Source organism: Miscanthus floridulus, chromosome 8 (genome assembly GCF_019320115.1).
Source record: "Miscanthus floridulus cultivar M001 chromosome 8, ASM1932011v1, whole genome shotgun sequence".
Classification (NCBI taxonomy): Eukaryota; Viridiplantae; Streptophyta; class Magnoliopsida; order Poales; family Poaceae; genus Miscanthus; species Miscanthus floridulus.
This window is the reverse complement of record NC_089587.1, coordinates 59,112,947-59,127,098: the sequence shown is the minus strand read 5'-3', so window position 1 is coordinate 59,127,098 and position 14,152 is coordinate 59,112,947. Positions and strand designations below refer to the sequence as shown.

At 45.5% G+C, this 14,152-nt stretch overlaps 1 pseudogene; it reads right to left on the bottom strand.

Moving 5' to 3' along the window:
• Nucleotides 1-1,270: 1,270 nt before the first annotated feature.
• On the bottom strand, nucleotides 1,271-6,479 carry LOC136472223 (beta-sesquiphellandrene synthase-like; annotated as a pseudogene).
• Nucleotides 6,480-14,152: the final 7,673 nt, after the last annotated feature.

Sequence of the window (14,152 nt, the reverse complement as noted above, 5' to 3'; positions counted from 1 at the left end):
TTCCTTTAGTAAAATAATAGATTAAATCTAACCTCAAATTTTAAAAGTTGAAAACATACTTAACAGTAGTATGAACATGTAGATTACTTAATTATGAACCTAACGCAAGTTGAACGGATCAAATCGGAGTTAAAATGGAGATTTTATGGCTAAAACAAGATTAGTGGCAAAACTGTAAATAGCTGAAAACGTATTTTGAATCTAAACCAAAGAAACTACGCTTTCTAAAGAAGAAAACGTACTCTGGAAAGATGCTATGGACTACGGGTTCTATAAACAAAAACCCAAGGGCTCTTTAGAAAATATACAAGGGCTTGCGGGTTGAGATCTAAATAGTTGTAATGGCCTTTTTGTAAAAACCCCAGCGAAGGGGTATCTTCTATTTGGGACCGTTCGATCTAGATCGGACGGCTACGATCAAACGGAACGGGGGGGGGGGGGGGGGGGGGAGAGAGAGAGAGAGAGAGAGAGAGAGAGAGAGAGAGAGAGAGAGAGAGAGAGAGAGAGAGAGAGAGAGCTGGCCGGTCGGCGGCGAGGTCCACGGCGGTGCCATGGCCAGAGGTAAGCGGTGCTCGACGAACTCGATCTACGGACCACCATCGAACGAAGCAAGAGCACGAGAAGCTAGAGGAGACGACGACGAACTCGGCTAGATGGTTTACCTCGGCGTGAAGCGATGGAGGGCAGCGTAGCGCTCGGCGAGGCGGACGGCAATGGCAGCGGCTAGGGCTAGGCGACGACTCGGCGTCTCGGCGAGGGTGGCTGCGGTGCTGGAGCTTGGGATGGAGGCGGCGGCACGGGGCTAGGTATTTATGAGGTGGGGGCATAGGTTATGTTCTTACATGACGATGAAGTTTTATGGACTTTAATTTGACCATCTCTCTTTGTATTGCAAGGAAATAGGAGCAACCACGTCAAACTTTTTATTTGCAATTGGAGCATAGGTTGATATTTGGTTTGAGCTATACCTTCAGTATGAGATCTTGTGTTGTTTAAAGCATATTGGATCTCATTCTTTTTTCTCTATAACAGTGCAGAACTCTACCATTTTTTTATAACAATTATGCTGACACAACAAACTTTAAGTTATGATAGGCATTTTTTAAGTTATAAACAAATTTCTAATTGGAGACTGAGTCAAATAGGCATTTTTAACAAATTTCTACATACTTTTTTTGAAGTCATGTTGATGATACGCAACAAATATAATTGTGATAACAAACACCTGCTCACAAAAGCATTTCTAACACATCTTTCATTGTATCTTATTTTCTTACCTCCTGGTAATTGTTACAAAGATTGAAAACAGAGCAATATATGAAACAGACACACAATATTGCTTGAGCAGGTAGACAATACATTTGATGACACATTTCTAACTTTAACCTTTCCAACATTTCTTATTGTATCTTTCTATAACCTGGTGAAAACAAGTCTCGTTCGTGGTCATCACTTTATTCAACATAACTGAAAGTGATTAGAGATTTTAATAGGAGTATAATAGCTATGAAACAGGGGCTTTCACTCTTTAGTGTCTAGAATAATAATATTGACTCCACAAAGAGTTTTGCTATCATATCTTTGATTGTGTGGGAAAAAGTGAATGCGTCCGTTTCCTTGTACATGTAGTTTGCTGTCCTTGCAAAATCAACAATTGTTTGTGCGACGAGTTTTGGTTGTTCTGTTGGTGTAAGGTAGAGTTCCATCATATCCTTCCATGTGTCTTCAGTTAACTCTTTTATCTTCTCACATGCATCATCCATTGTTGTCCCATGCGTGTTCTGCAATTATATGCCTGTCATTAATGAGATACATTCACTGCTATGGTTAATGATTTTTTTATTTGTATCATGTGCAGTAGTTTGGTTACAGCATTATATATTTGGGCTGAAGTTAAATTTACTAAGATAATATATAGGTGCAAAAATTCACAAAACAAAAGGCTCCTGCACAATTTTACATAGAAGGAAATACCTTTGTTGATGCAATATCATTCGTTAGTCGTGCAATAGTCGTCAAAGACTTGAGAAGTTCTGGATATGTCAAAAGCCACTCAAGAATTTCCTTTGTTATGTTGTCACCCATCCCAACAAGTGAAGAACATGCTACTTGAAAGGCTCCCACAGATGGTCCTGAATGTTCTAAGTGTTCATTGATTGTTTCTGGAACGTAATTTTCAGTACGCCATTTTATCTCTTGAGAGCTTCCTCGTACCAACATCTTTAACTGTATGCAACATACAGATAAGTGAATTCATGTTCTATGTTCACATAATTGTTAAGTCAGGCGGATTCCATGAAGACAGTAGTGTGTAGTGAATATATATCTAAAATTCATGAAGCTTGTTGTGCGTGTAAGATAAGTTTTGAATTCTTCTAGTACAACATGTGTCACTACTACAGAAATGGTCTTTCCCTACGTCACTTTCACCTCTAGTTTTAATAAAACCAGTGATGATAATTATCACTTCCGGTTCGTGTTATGAACCGGCGGTGATGGGATTATCATGGTCGGTTTGCGTTACCAACCGTCAGTGAAAGTAGGTCTCATCATCACTGTCGGTTTGTGTTACCAACCGGCGGTGATGGGGGTTAAGAACCAGTTGTGATGACCTTTCTGTAGTAGTGTGTGATCTATTCAAACAATATTTCAAGGAAAATAATTAAGAGCAGCCTACTAAACAGATGTGCATGTTTCACTGGATTAGTGGTCATACTAGAAATCAAGTTCGACACTATTATATAAGTGATGAGGTATGGCTGTATGCGCGCATGGGTGCCAACAATGATGAAAAGCTTGGTCAACATGTTTCGATATGGTTTGGACATAACCAATATAGGCGTCCAGATGCACTGTACCATTGTGCATAGGAATCCTAAGGTTTGTCGATAGTGTAAAGAACAGGCAAGGGCATACCGTACCAATCCTGACATAGGCTACCAGTTCCCCTTTAATTAACTACTATAAAGTGCATGCATGCATTTGCTCTCTATAACTAGCAATTAAGAACAAACACAAGACTTGCCACTTGTTTGAGATAAAATGTCCGGAAGCTTCTGTTTGCTCCTAGTTCATCCTCACACGAATCAATTGTCTTCAATAAGTACAGATAGAAATCCTTCATGTATTCTGGAAGTAGTTCTGCGGCGTTCTCTTCCCAGCTGCATTTTACAATCCATTGAAACCATAAGAGAATCAGAATAGCTGCAATGCATCTCCATGCAAAGTTTTTAATCAAAATTCACTATATTTGGTTGTGAATAATTCAGTATCTATTCATGAATAATGGATATTATCCATGGGACGAGAATAGCTGAAACATCAAGGACTCGATCGCGTATATGTGTGGGCATGATCTGGTAATTGTACATATGGTTTCGGTCAAAAAAAAATTGTGCATATGGTTGAACTAGGGAGGATGCATGGGAAGGATCCAATTTATAAAAGCTATGTGGAAGAGATTTTAGACTTTATTATTAACTATTGAACTTCAGAACAAACATTCTTTGTAGCCATATCTAAGTTCCCCATTTTCACCGTTTAGGATATAAGCTCACTGTTTTGACTCAGTCGCTATTTTGACTTAGTCAACTTGATGCGATTGTGCCGTCATCTCTGCTGGTGAGGTGGATCACGACACGAGGGCTAGGCACTTACAAGATTCGCGGTGGTAGGTTTAGGGATTTGGTAGAGGAAGGAAAAGGATCAAAGATTGCAGTCTCATGATACCATGTAGAAAAATAGAGAGATAGGGGAAATACATCACAACCTCAAAAGTCAAGTGATCTTTCATTTATATAGTCAAATGTATCTTGATGTATAAGAATGCAACATGTACCACACATATACAGTGCAAAAGGCTATACATACTATACAAATAAACTAACTACTAAATAGACTCACACTCTTAAAGATAACTTCTTAACTAAATTAGTAGAGAAGGGGCAACCTAATATACCACTCCCCCCATCATGCTTGGAATCCGTAGCTACTGCCCATGAAACTAGCCCGCACCATGGCACAGGTGATTTACATATGCAATCTATAAAAAATGCACTGATCGATTTGTGGCAGGGTTGGATGACATGATGAAGTTACAAGATCATTAGAATGCAAAGGAGGCTCACTGTACCTGTATATTGCTTCAGCAAGGAGCATGGCCTCCTCAGTTGTACTGTAGGTATCCATTATGTCATCTAATATTGTGATACAGGCTGTCATCTTCGTAGTTAGAACTCGTGTAAGAGAATACTGAGGTTCAAAGCATGCTCCTGTCATCCAGAAATGACATTCTACAATTCTATCTCGAATAAAACTTAAGTTTGTCTCAACATTAAGCTGCTTCCACCATCTGTCATGATATATACATTAAGGTAAATACACATTGAATAATTGAAGTTCGTTAGGCGAACTTTGCAAACTTATTGATAAGAAATTTACAGTTCAAAGTTTGAATTAACTTACAGTGTGACCTTTTTTAACTCCTCACAATAAATAAGCTGAAGAAGGTTGAAATTCAATTTTGCGAACTCTAATATGACTTCATTTCGTGCAGCTTCCTTTTCATAGATTGGGATATAGTTTCTTGTTTCCAGTATTCTAACCCTTCGGAAGAGATTTGTTTGAAGGGTAAGAGATACTTCATCTGCTAATGTTGATTCCAAAGAATCTAATACAGCTTCAAGTTGGCGTCTAGTGAATATAATGGCTTCATCAAGTACTTGCTCTCCATGGATCCTAAGGTATGCTGCATTATATAAGCTCAAGAGACTTTTTGTATCCTTCGCAACAAAATTTCCTTCCTTATCTTGAAAACACTTAAAGACATCTGGAAAGAGAAACAAATGGAAAAATGTAGAATTTTTCTCCAAAAGCATACAGATTAAATACAAGATATAAAAGTTTCTATGAGCCTCAAAACATTTTAATTTTACCATGATACTTTCACTCTACCACAATCCTGAATTGCCTTGAGTGCCAAAAACCGCCAAGGAAAGGGGTTAAACCGCCAAGTAAATGATCCTTGGCCACAAACCGTCAAGCAAATTCACTCAAGGATAGAAGACAAGGGAAATTAGTTTCCTTGGCGGTTTTGGCACTCAAGGATGATTTCTTGGAGGCCGGCCGCCAAGTAAACTAGGGCCATACTTAATTTGCCGAAGGGCCAAGGAAATGTTACAACCGCCAAGGAAAGTAGTTTTCTTGAGGGTCGACAGCCGCCAAGTAAACTAATTTTCTTGAGGGCCGACAACCTCCAAGAAAACACTCTAGACCACCAAGGTAATTGTTGTTTCCTTGGCCACTCTTCACCTCCAAGGAAATTATAGTTTTCCTTGACTGTCATTAACCGCCAAGGTAATTTACTTGACGGTTTAGAATAACACCAAAGGAAATAGGTATTTTCCTTGGCTGTTGAGAACAACACTCAAGGAAACAATAATTTTCTGGGCTGTTTACAATAACACTCAAGGAAATGTCATTTCCTTGAGGTGATTACAAACCGCCAAGAAAACACCCATATTCCTTGGCGATTTACTTCAACCTCCAAGGAATACATGTTTCCTTGAGAGTTCAGTAGCACCGCCAAGGAAACTATATATTCCTTGACGGTTTTGTTTTGGCCCTCAAGGAAATTCCTAGCACTCAAGGTAATTCTAGTTTCCTGTAGTGACTTTTCTTGTTTATGCCATACATATTGTAGGACTTTGTAAGCAGTCCAAATCAAGTTTTCTGGGACAACTTTTGGATGGTAAAGTAACTTGCTAGGATGAAGGCAGTATATCAGTGTATTATATAGAGATCTACATGTTGATAACAAAAGCAGTTTGTCCTATAAACTTGTTGCCCACAAAAAGGGTACATGAATCATGAGATGAAGCATGGATATCAATAAAAGAGCTTGACAAGGAGTAGCAGTCTTTGGTTAATAACGTCCACAACAGCCTGTTAGTACGAGTTTTGGTGCACTTGTTTGTTGTTTCCAGTAGTAACTAATGAAACATTTCCAGTATATATACTAAAGGTAAGGCTTACCAGATGACACGTTGTAACCATGTTTCCGTAGAAGATAAAATCGCAGTGAGACTAAATTCAGATCTTTATCATCGTAATCGGAATCATGAACAAAGCTCAATAGCTCATCGATCTCATTCTCGTAGTGGTTATCTAGTCCAAGTCTCTGTAGTGTGAGTATAAGATCTAAAATATTTTGTATTTCATTTGCACTCTTCACCATCTTCCTAACTTCTTCCTTTAACAGTTCAGCCCTTTCTGCCATGTATGCACGCTGCACAGGACAAAGTAATTTTTTTATAACCCGAATGTCAAATAAAGCAACTTCATTCTGATGCTTGTTTACCTTAGGTGCAGTTGGCGGCTGGTATGTCAGGAAAAAATCACCCCAGACTCGGGTGGAAGGTCCGGTCTTTTTGCAGCCCCTGAACATCATTGATAGAGCAAACTGAAGGCGTAAGCGCCATCTTCTAGATGTTGGTCTTAATTCTTCCTCTTGCTGATCTTTGAGGTCTGCAGCTAGATTCTTTACTTATAGGCGCTGCGGACCAGCAACATTGCGTATGTTGCCGGAGGAATCTAGTGCCCCCAGCAGAGTGACGGCAAATAGGTCAAATGTTAATGATGCGTGCATGGAAGTCAAATATATATTAATGATTAATGATGCTTCCATGGAAGTAAAATATTAATGATGCTTGCATGGAAGCAGATAGTGACGGTTAACTGCAATCTAGTACAAGTCTGCCACTTGTTTGCACATGTTGGGTGGCTGATTATTCGCCTCTCTCCTAACTGTTCTTCCTCCTCTTTTTCTTCTTCTTCTCTCTCTTCTTCTACTTCACCTTATCTCCTTTGTCCAAGACTTGTAGAGAGGGCTTCTGTGTTCATGCAGGTAGAGGGGTCCCCCCAAATCCGCCCTGTGGATAACCATCTCATCTAAAAAATGATAGTGCCAGGCTGTTTCGTTTTTCTGTTTAGATTGTGATTTTTGCAAATTCTAATTAACAAAAGTGGCTTCATGATTATTATATCAATTCGATGCAATGAACTTGAATTAATAAAATGCTTCCTACATAAGAAAAGACTGAACTTTAAAACTGTTATTGGCTAGATCCAAAATAGTTTCATAATATTATTTTTTGCGAATCACACAGACACAGAAGCCAGCAGCAAACACGTCCATACACTCACCCATGTGACTACACACAAACCATATCCTTATGAGCACCTTTAAAGACTGATCTCACATATCTCGAAGTTTACAAAGTTACCAAAGATGTCTTGATGTTGACGGACATGTCACCTATTAACTAAAGAATAACATTGTTAGATTCTAAAACAAATCTAAAAAAATATGAGAACTTGAACCCGACTAGACAGGTTTCACCATAAGACATCTAACTAGCTGAGCTACACTCAAATCACGCTTCCATAGTACTGTAAGTCTATAACTCGACCTCTTCTTTTTAAAAAAAATTACTCACTCTATGTCTCTTGCCATGTAGAGGCACTTGTCATCATGGCAGTCCATACACACTATCTTAAGAATAGGAATAAATTGTAATTTTACATTAACCTTTGGAAGTTTTATAGTAAATATTTTGGACCCCAAACTATTTCAAATAAGATAATTAGTGTTACGATTTTGGTATAGGGCATGTCTCCATTAGAGATAGTTTGAAAATTTGTAAATTTGAAACTCGAAATTTGAGAATTTGAAAACAAATATTTGGGTGTCTAAGTTTTTTGGAATAAAAACTTGTCAGCTACAAATTTTGCATATCATGTTGAAAATTTCAACTCTAGAATAGATAATGTCAACATTTGAAGTCGTTTGAAGATTCTAAATTTTAAATTTCAAAACATGAGAACATAAAATGAATATTTAAGACTGTAAATGACTTAGAGTTATAGATCGTATCTGTAACTTTTGTGTAGACTATGTCACCATCCAAGGTTAACCGAAAATTCTAAATTTTGAATTAAAAAAATCTGAGAACTTAAAATGAAATTTTGGGACTATATATAATTTAAATAAAAAATTGTCAACTATAAAGAGCGTATTCATTGAATTTCATATGTTTAAGTTATGAATATTTTTCTAGTGTTGTGGCTCGGACAAATCTATTACTAGTGTTGTGTAACACCCTAAAATTTGCTCCTTTGAAAATAGAGTTAAAATGATTTATTTATGAATTTTTGTGCACATGAAATATAAGAAAAAGAATATTCTTCATTATATTAAAATTCATCATAAGGAGTAGCAACATGGATGTGCATACATGCCGGGGCATTTAATTTATTTGGTTGAGTGGTTTTGACTAGAACTCAAAATGAATTCAAATTCTTTTGAAAATGGTTTAAATTGTATTTTGAAAATAAGTTGGAAAATGGCTTTAAAATAAAAGAAAAGAAAATTAGAAAATAAAAGCATTTAAAAAGTTATAAAATTTATTTTTGAAAACTTACCAAAATTGCTCATTTTTATTTGAGTTGAAAAGTATACTTGAAACTACATCGGAATTCGATTTGGTTCATGTTTTAAATTTGGTTTGAATTAAGAAAAGAAAATAGAAAGGTTTTGGAAAAAGAAATGGGAAAAATCTCCTCTCATTCCTGGCCCGAAGGCCTGCTCCTTCCCCTCACTCTACCGCATGGGCCAGCCCTCTCTCAACCTGGTTCTCTTCCCTTCCCCATTGGCAAGCCGGCCCATCGCTCTCCCTCTCCTTCTCTTTATCTCACTCGGCCTCGGCCCATGCCTGCAGCCCAGCTCAGCCAGCACGCCACACGCTCCTTCTCTCACCCTCTTTGACAGCACGCCCTCCCTCTCTCTTACGCCGACAGGTGGGGCCGCCCTATCAGATCCATCTCCCACCTTCGTCGTGTCCTACCCGGACTCATGCAGTGGCTGTGTCCCCCAGTCCACGCCCCTCTCTGTACCTACGCTGCCTGGCCTTAAATAGTGAGCCCCCTACCCCTTGCCCTCCTCACCTAGCCCTAACCGAACCGCTACGCAGCCTCGCTCTAGCTTTGCCGCACGTCGCAACCCTAGGCTATCACTGCCAAGTGCATCTAGTCACTGCCATGCCTCACCGTCACCTCGAACCGCTCTCCGGCCTTCGCATGGAGGAAAGAAATCAGACGGTACCACACTATGCCCCCCTCTCGCTCTCTGTCTCATCTTTGTGCACGTCGGAGTTTTGCCGGTGAACCTAAGCCGCAAAATCACGCACACCGTCGTCTCCATCTCGTCTCGATCTCAACCAATACCACCATCGTGTTTGTCAGCTCAAGATCTACCTACCCATGTTATCAGTTGAAGCAACCGAGGCCAGATTCATTGTATTCACGAACTCTGGTGAGGTCCAAGCCATTCTATCAATGGCACCATCGCTGCGGCACTGTGCCGGCGATCTCCATTTCCCTCCCTTCTTTCTCAGCCGCTCGCTGCATGATCAACGGTCGAGATTAGAGTTTAATTTCCCCGCACCCTTCCGGTCCACGAAACTATAGACTAGGTCCACCCGAACTAGTCCACGGCACAGTGCACACCGGTCCACCGGACCCGGCCAACCCTAGTTTGCCATGTGGCGTCCACATCGGTGAGGACCGGGTCAACCCCGCTAGCCACGACACTTTAGCAAAAGAGACCCTGCTATTTTCTCAAATTAACCCAAAGTCCAATTGTCGGTGTTTCGGACCGGTGGGCCCTCAACCAACTAGTAAAAATGTACTGCGTGCCCCTAATCTTGGATGGTGATGCAAAGAGACACAAGGTTTATACTGTTTTGGGCAATGGGTGCCCTACGTCCAGTTTGTGAGATCGATCTTGTATTCCTTGCATCGAAATGCTCGTAGTAGGGGGTTACAAGCACGACGAGAGAGGGAGTTAGTCCCAGGACTCTGCGTGGAGCGTTGCGAATTGATTAAGATGCCGATCTCAGGTAGCGGGTAACATGCGTGTTACAGAGCATTGCTTGCGCGTGAGTGAGTGAGTTCGTTCGTCTGCCTATGCCTCTCCCCTAGAAACGGCCCCGGTCCCTCCCTTTTATAGTCGAAGGGGGGTTAGGGGTGATACATGCATTCATTATGCGGCGTCCTACGAACAGAGGCGGCATGTCCAAGCCCTATAGCCTGTTACTATGGTGGTATGGTCGACGGAGCGGTCCTATCCTTGATGCACTGGAGCAACATGCCGGCCACGCCCAATCCTATGCGACGTGGGAGCTCTAGTGATAGCCCGACGCAGGGCATGGCAGACGACGTGCCGGTTGCTGTGCGCTGATAGTGTGAAGAGCCGAGGCTCAGTTGATGCCAAGGCCGAGCCATCTTGGGGGGGCTCGGCGGGCGCGAATCCCGAGGTTGCTGAGACCTTGAAGTTGACTGCCGAGGCATGGAGGGAGCAGTTGGTCTTGTACACTGATTCTGAGGCTATAGTAACCCGGACCTGACTCCGCACGCCGTGTTGTCCCTAGAGTAGGAGTTAGGTAGCACAGCGTAGTATGGGTGTCGGTCGTGGGCACAGCACCGAGCATAGTGGCCGGTAACCCCCACCCTTTCCTGTCCTAGACGGCATGGCTCCGATGTGACTAGCATTCAGTCGGCCACACCGCTGTGTCGAGCCATCGTTCGGCTGATATCGTGGGAGTGGTTGAACGCGGTGGGCGGACGTGACATCTTGTTCGAGAAGTTGGTCGTGGCGGAGGCGGTGGGGTTGTTTTGCCGAGCCGACCTTGAGCAAGGCGAAGAATCGGCGTCTCGTCCGAGGCTGCACGCGCGGGGCCTCGAGCAAGATGGAGAATCGGTTCCTCGGCCAAGGCCTTTCGTGCAAGGCCTCGAGCGAAGCGGAAAATTGGTAGGCCGTCCGAGGCCTTCTGTGTGAGGCCTCTAGCGAGGCAGAGATTCGGTAGGCCATCCGAGGCCTCTTGTGCAGGGCCTCTAGCGAGGCGGAGAGTCAGTGGCTTCGGACATGGCCGGGGTTTGGCCAACAGTTGTCCCTTGGCTTTGACTTTGATGGGGTCTAAGCGATCTTTTCGATTGTTGCTTAGGGGATCCCTTCTCGTGGTACCCGATAGTAGCCCTTGAGCCTCAGGGAGAGTGCTAGCGCTCTCTTTGAGGTTTTGTCGAGACTTGGCTCACAACAGCTCCTGGCGGGATGGTGTTTCATACTCGAGGCCTCAGTGGGTGCGCGCGAGCGCACCCACTAGGTGTAGCCCCCGAGGCCCTAGAGGAGTGGATTTATTCCTCTAGGGATTTTTCTTGCGTTGTGAGAGGGGTTTTATTGCGTTTGCCGAGCCCATGAGTACGAGTTTGGGTCGCTGAGCCTCGACAAATTTATAGGAAGAGCCCCCTAGCCTCTACGTGGAGACAGAGGGCCGTCAGAGGTTCCCCTAGCTTTTTGTGCGGCCCTCATGCATCCTTTTCGTTTGGAAGGAGGGGTAGAGGGTGCCATGCTACCCTCGGTGGGCGCGAGCAGTGACACCCCCGGTGAGCTATTATCGGGTAAGTTCGAGTGGAGGCCCGCGCCCCATTCGATAGGGGTCGGCTAGCAGTCCATAGACGCACTCCAAGAGTACCAGAGGACTTCTCTAGTGGGTGCCAGGGCCGTTCGATGGGCCTCGGTGGCTCGGTGCCTCCCTACGGTGGGATCCCATTCGGAGAACTCCCTGCCGGTCTCGGACACGACTTAGGGCGTCCCGAGCGATCGTTTGCTCGGACCTCGGCCATGCGCGGGCTCGCCCATAGTCGTCCCTAACTATGTTGCCCTGGGGCGGCTGTCGAAACCCTCGGGGGCCCAGCCTTCGAACCCCTAGACCGTAATGGGCTTGATGCCCTTTATCACGTTTTTTCGAGTCTTCAAGTGCGAGCCTGGTCGCTTGTTTCTATGCTAGGTGCAGGAAGAGCCCCCGAGCCTCCGCATGGAGCGAGAGGGCGATCAGGGGTTCCCCTGGCTTTTTTGTGCAACCCTCGCGCATCCTTTTCGTTCGGATGGAGGGGTTGTTTGCCGAGCCCCCTCGAGTGCGAGCCTGGGTCGCTGAGTCTCGGCAAGGTTGCAGAAAGAGCCCCTGAGCCTCTGCACAGAGAGAGAGGGCGATCAGGAGTTCCCCTGGCTTTTTGTACGCCCCTCACGTATGAGGGTTTATTTGCTGAGCCCCCCTTGGGTGCGAGCCTGGGTCGCGAGGTCTCGACATATTTGCAGGAAGAGCCCCCTAGCCTCTACATGGAGCAAGAGGTCAGTCAGGAGTTCCCCTAGCTTTTTGTGCGACCCTCGTGCATCCTTTTCGTTCGGAAGGTGGGGTTGTTTGCCGAGCCCCCTCGAGTACGAGCCTGGGTCGCTGGGTCTCGGCAAGGTTGCAGGAAGAGCCCCCTAGCCTCTACACGGAGCGAGAGGGCCGTCAGGGGTTCTCCTAGCTTTTTATTCAACCCTTGTGCATCCTTTTCATTCAAAAGGAGGGGTGGAGGGTGCCATGCTACCCTTGGTGGGCACGAGTAGTGACACCCCCGGTGAGCTGTTATTGGGTAAGTCCAAGTGGAGGCCCATTCCCCATTCGCTAGGGGTCGGCTAGTAGTCTAGAGACGCACTCCAAGAGTATTGAAGGGTTTCTCTAGTGGGTGCCGGGGCCGTTCGATGGGCCCTGGTGGCTCGGTGCCTCCCTATGGTGGGATCCCATTCGGAGACCTCCCTACCGGTCTCGGACACGACTTAGGGCGTCCCAAGCGTTTCGCTTGCTTGGGTCTCAGCCCCGTATGGGCTCACCCATAGTCATCCCTGACTCTATTGCCCTGAGGTGGCTATCGAAACCCTCAGGGGCCCAACCTTTGAACCCCTGGACCGTAATGGGCTTGGCGCCCAGTTCCTTCGTCTGAAAGGAATCAGGTGGGGGATATTCCCTCCGCTCACCGGTTTGACAACAGCAGGCGCGCCTTTTGAGGCAATTTTCACGGGGAGACAGAACGGCGCCTGCCACTGCAGCGGTTGGACGTGACGCCGTGTCAGTGGATAGAACATACTGTTCACGTGATTAATGAGGAAAAGGTGGGTATGTGGGCGATAAAATCGGATCTGTATTAACTATGCCGGATCTGGGAAAAACTTTCCTGATTTTGTCGCCCGCCCATTTCACCTCCTTCCTGCATAAATACGCAACGAGCCTCACCCCTCCCCTCCTTACCTTGCCTGCATTCACCTTTGCCGCCCTTGAGCCGTTGCTAGAACAGAGAGCACCGGGGAGAAGAAGAGAGAGAGACGAGGTAGAGAGAGCGAGAGAGGCTCACCGCCGTAGTCGTATTCTTTGTTGCACCCATGGCCAGCGCCGTTGTCATTGAGGCGGACCCTTGGGGTCAGTCCGACATAACCATGGAGACGCTTTAGTTGCTCGTCGACGACAGCCTTCTCCATCCAGTTACCGACCCCAAAGGGCCGGAGTGGATCGCTCCGTCGGGCGAGCCGGAGCCGAGGCCACGCGATGGCTATGTCGTGAGCTTCGTGTCCTTTCACGAGCGCGGCCTTGGCTTGCCGGCGGACCGATTCATGCGGGCGCTCCCACACTACTACGGCGTGGAGCTCCACAACTTCAACCCCAACTCCATCGCGCAGGCGACCATCTTCATCGCCGTCTATGAGGGGTACCTATGGATTGCTCCCCACTGGGAGCTGTGGCTCCACCTTTTCTGGGTAGGGCACACCACCAAGCCAATGGGCACGTCGGGCACAAGGAAGGCGGTGAGGGCTGGCGGCTGCACTCTCTAAGTGCGCCAGGACTATCAGCACCTGTACATCCCGGTCCAGCTTATGTCAACCAATCGCCGCTGGTACACCAGCTGGTTCTATCTTCGCAATGACGACGGCGGGCTCCCCCCTACACCGGGCGGATCGTGGAGAGCTATCCGGAGAAGTGGAAGTATGGCGTCCCGAAGGAGGATCAGCCAAAGCTGCAGCCGCTCCTGGAGGGGCTAGAGAGGCTGGGGGCCGCTGCCTTCCACCGCTAGAGGGTGCTGCCGCTGATGGCTTGGCGGCGGCGCCTATTCGAGATGAGACCGGATGAGCCGATCGAGGGCATCCGGATGTCCGCCTCCGCCCTCTCCGACGAGGAGATTCTTTGCCGGGTGAGGGAGACGGTGGAGGTGAAGCTGAGGAGCG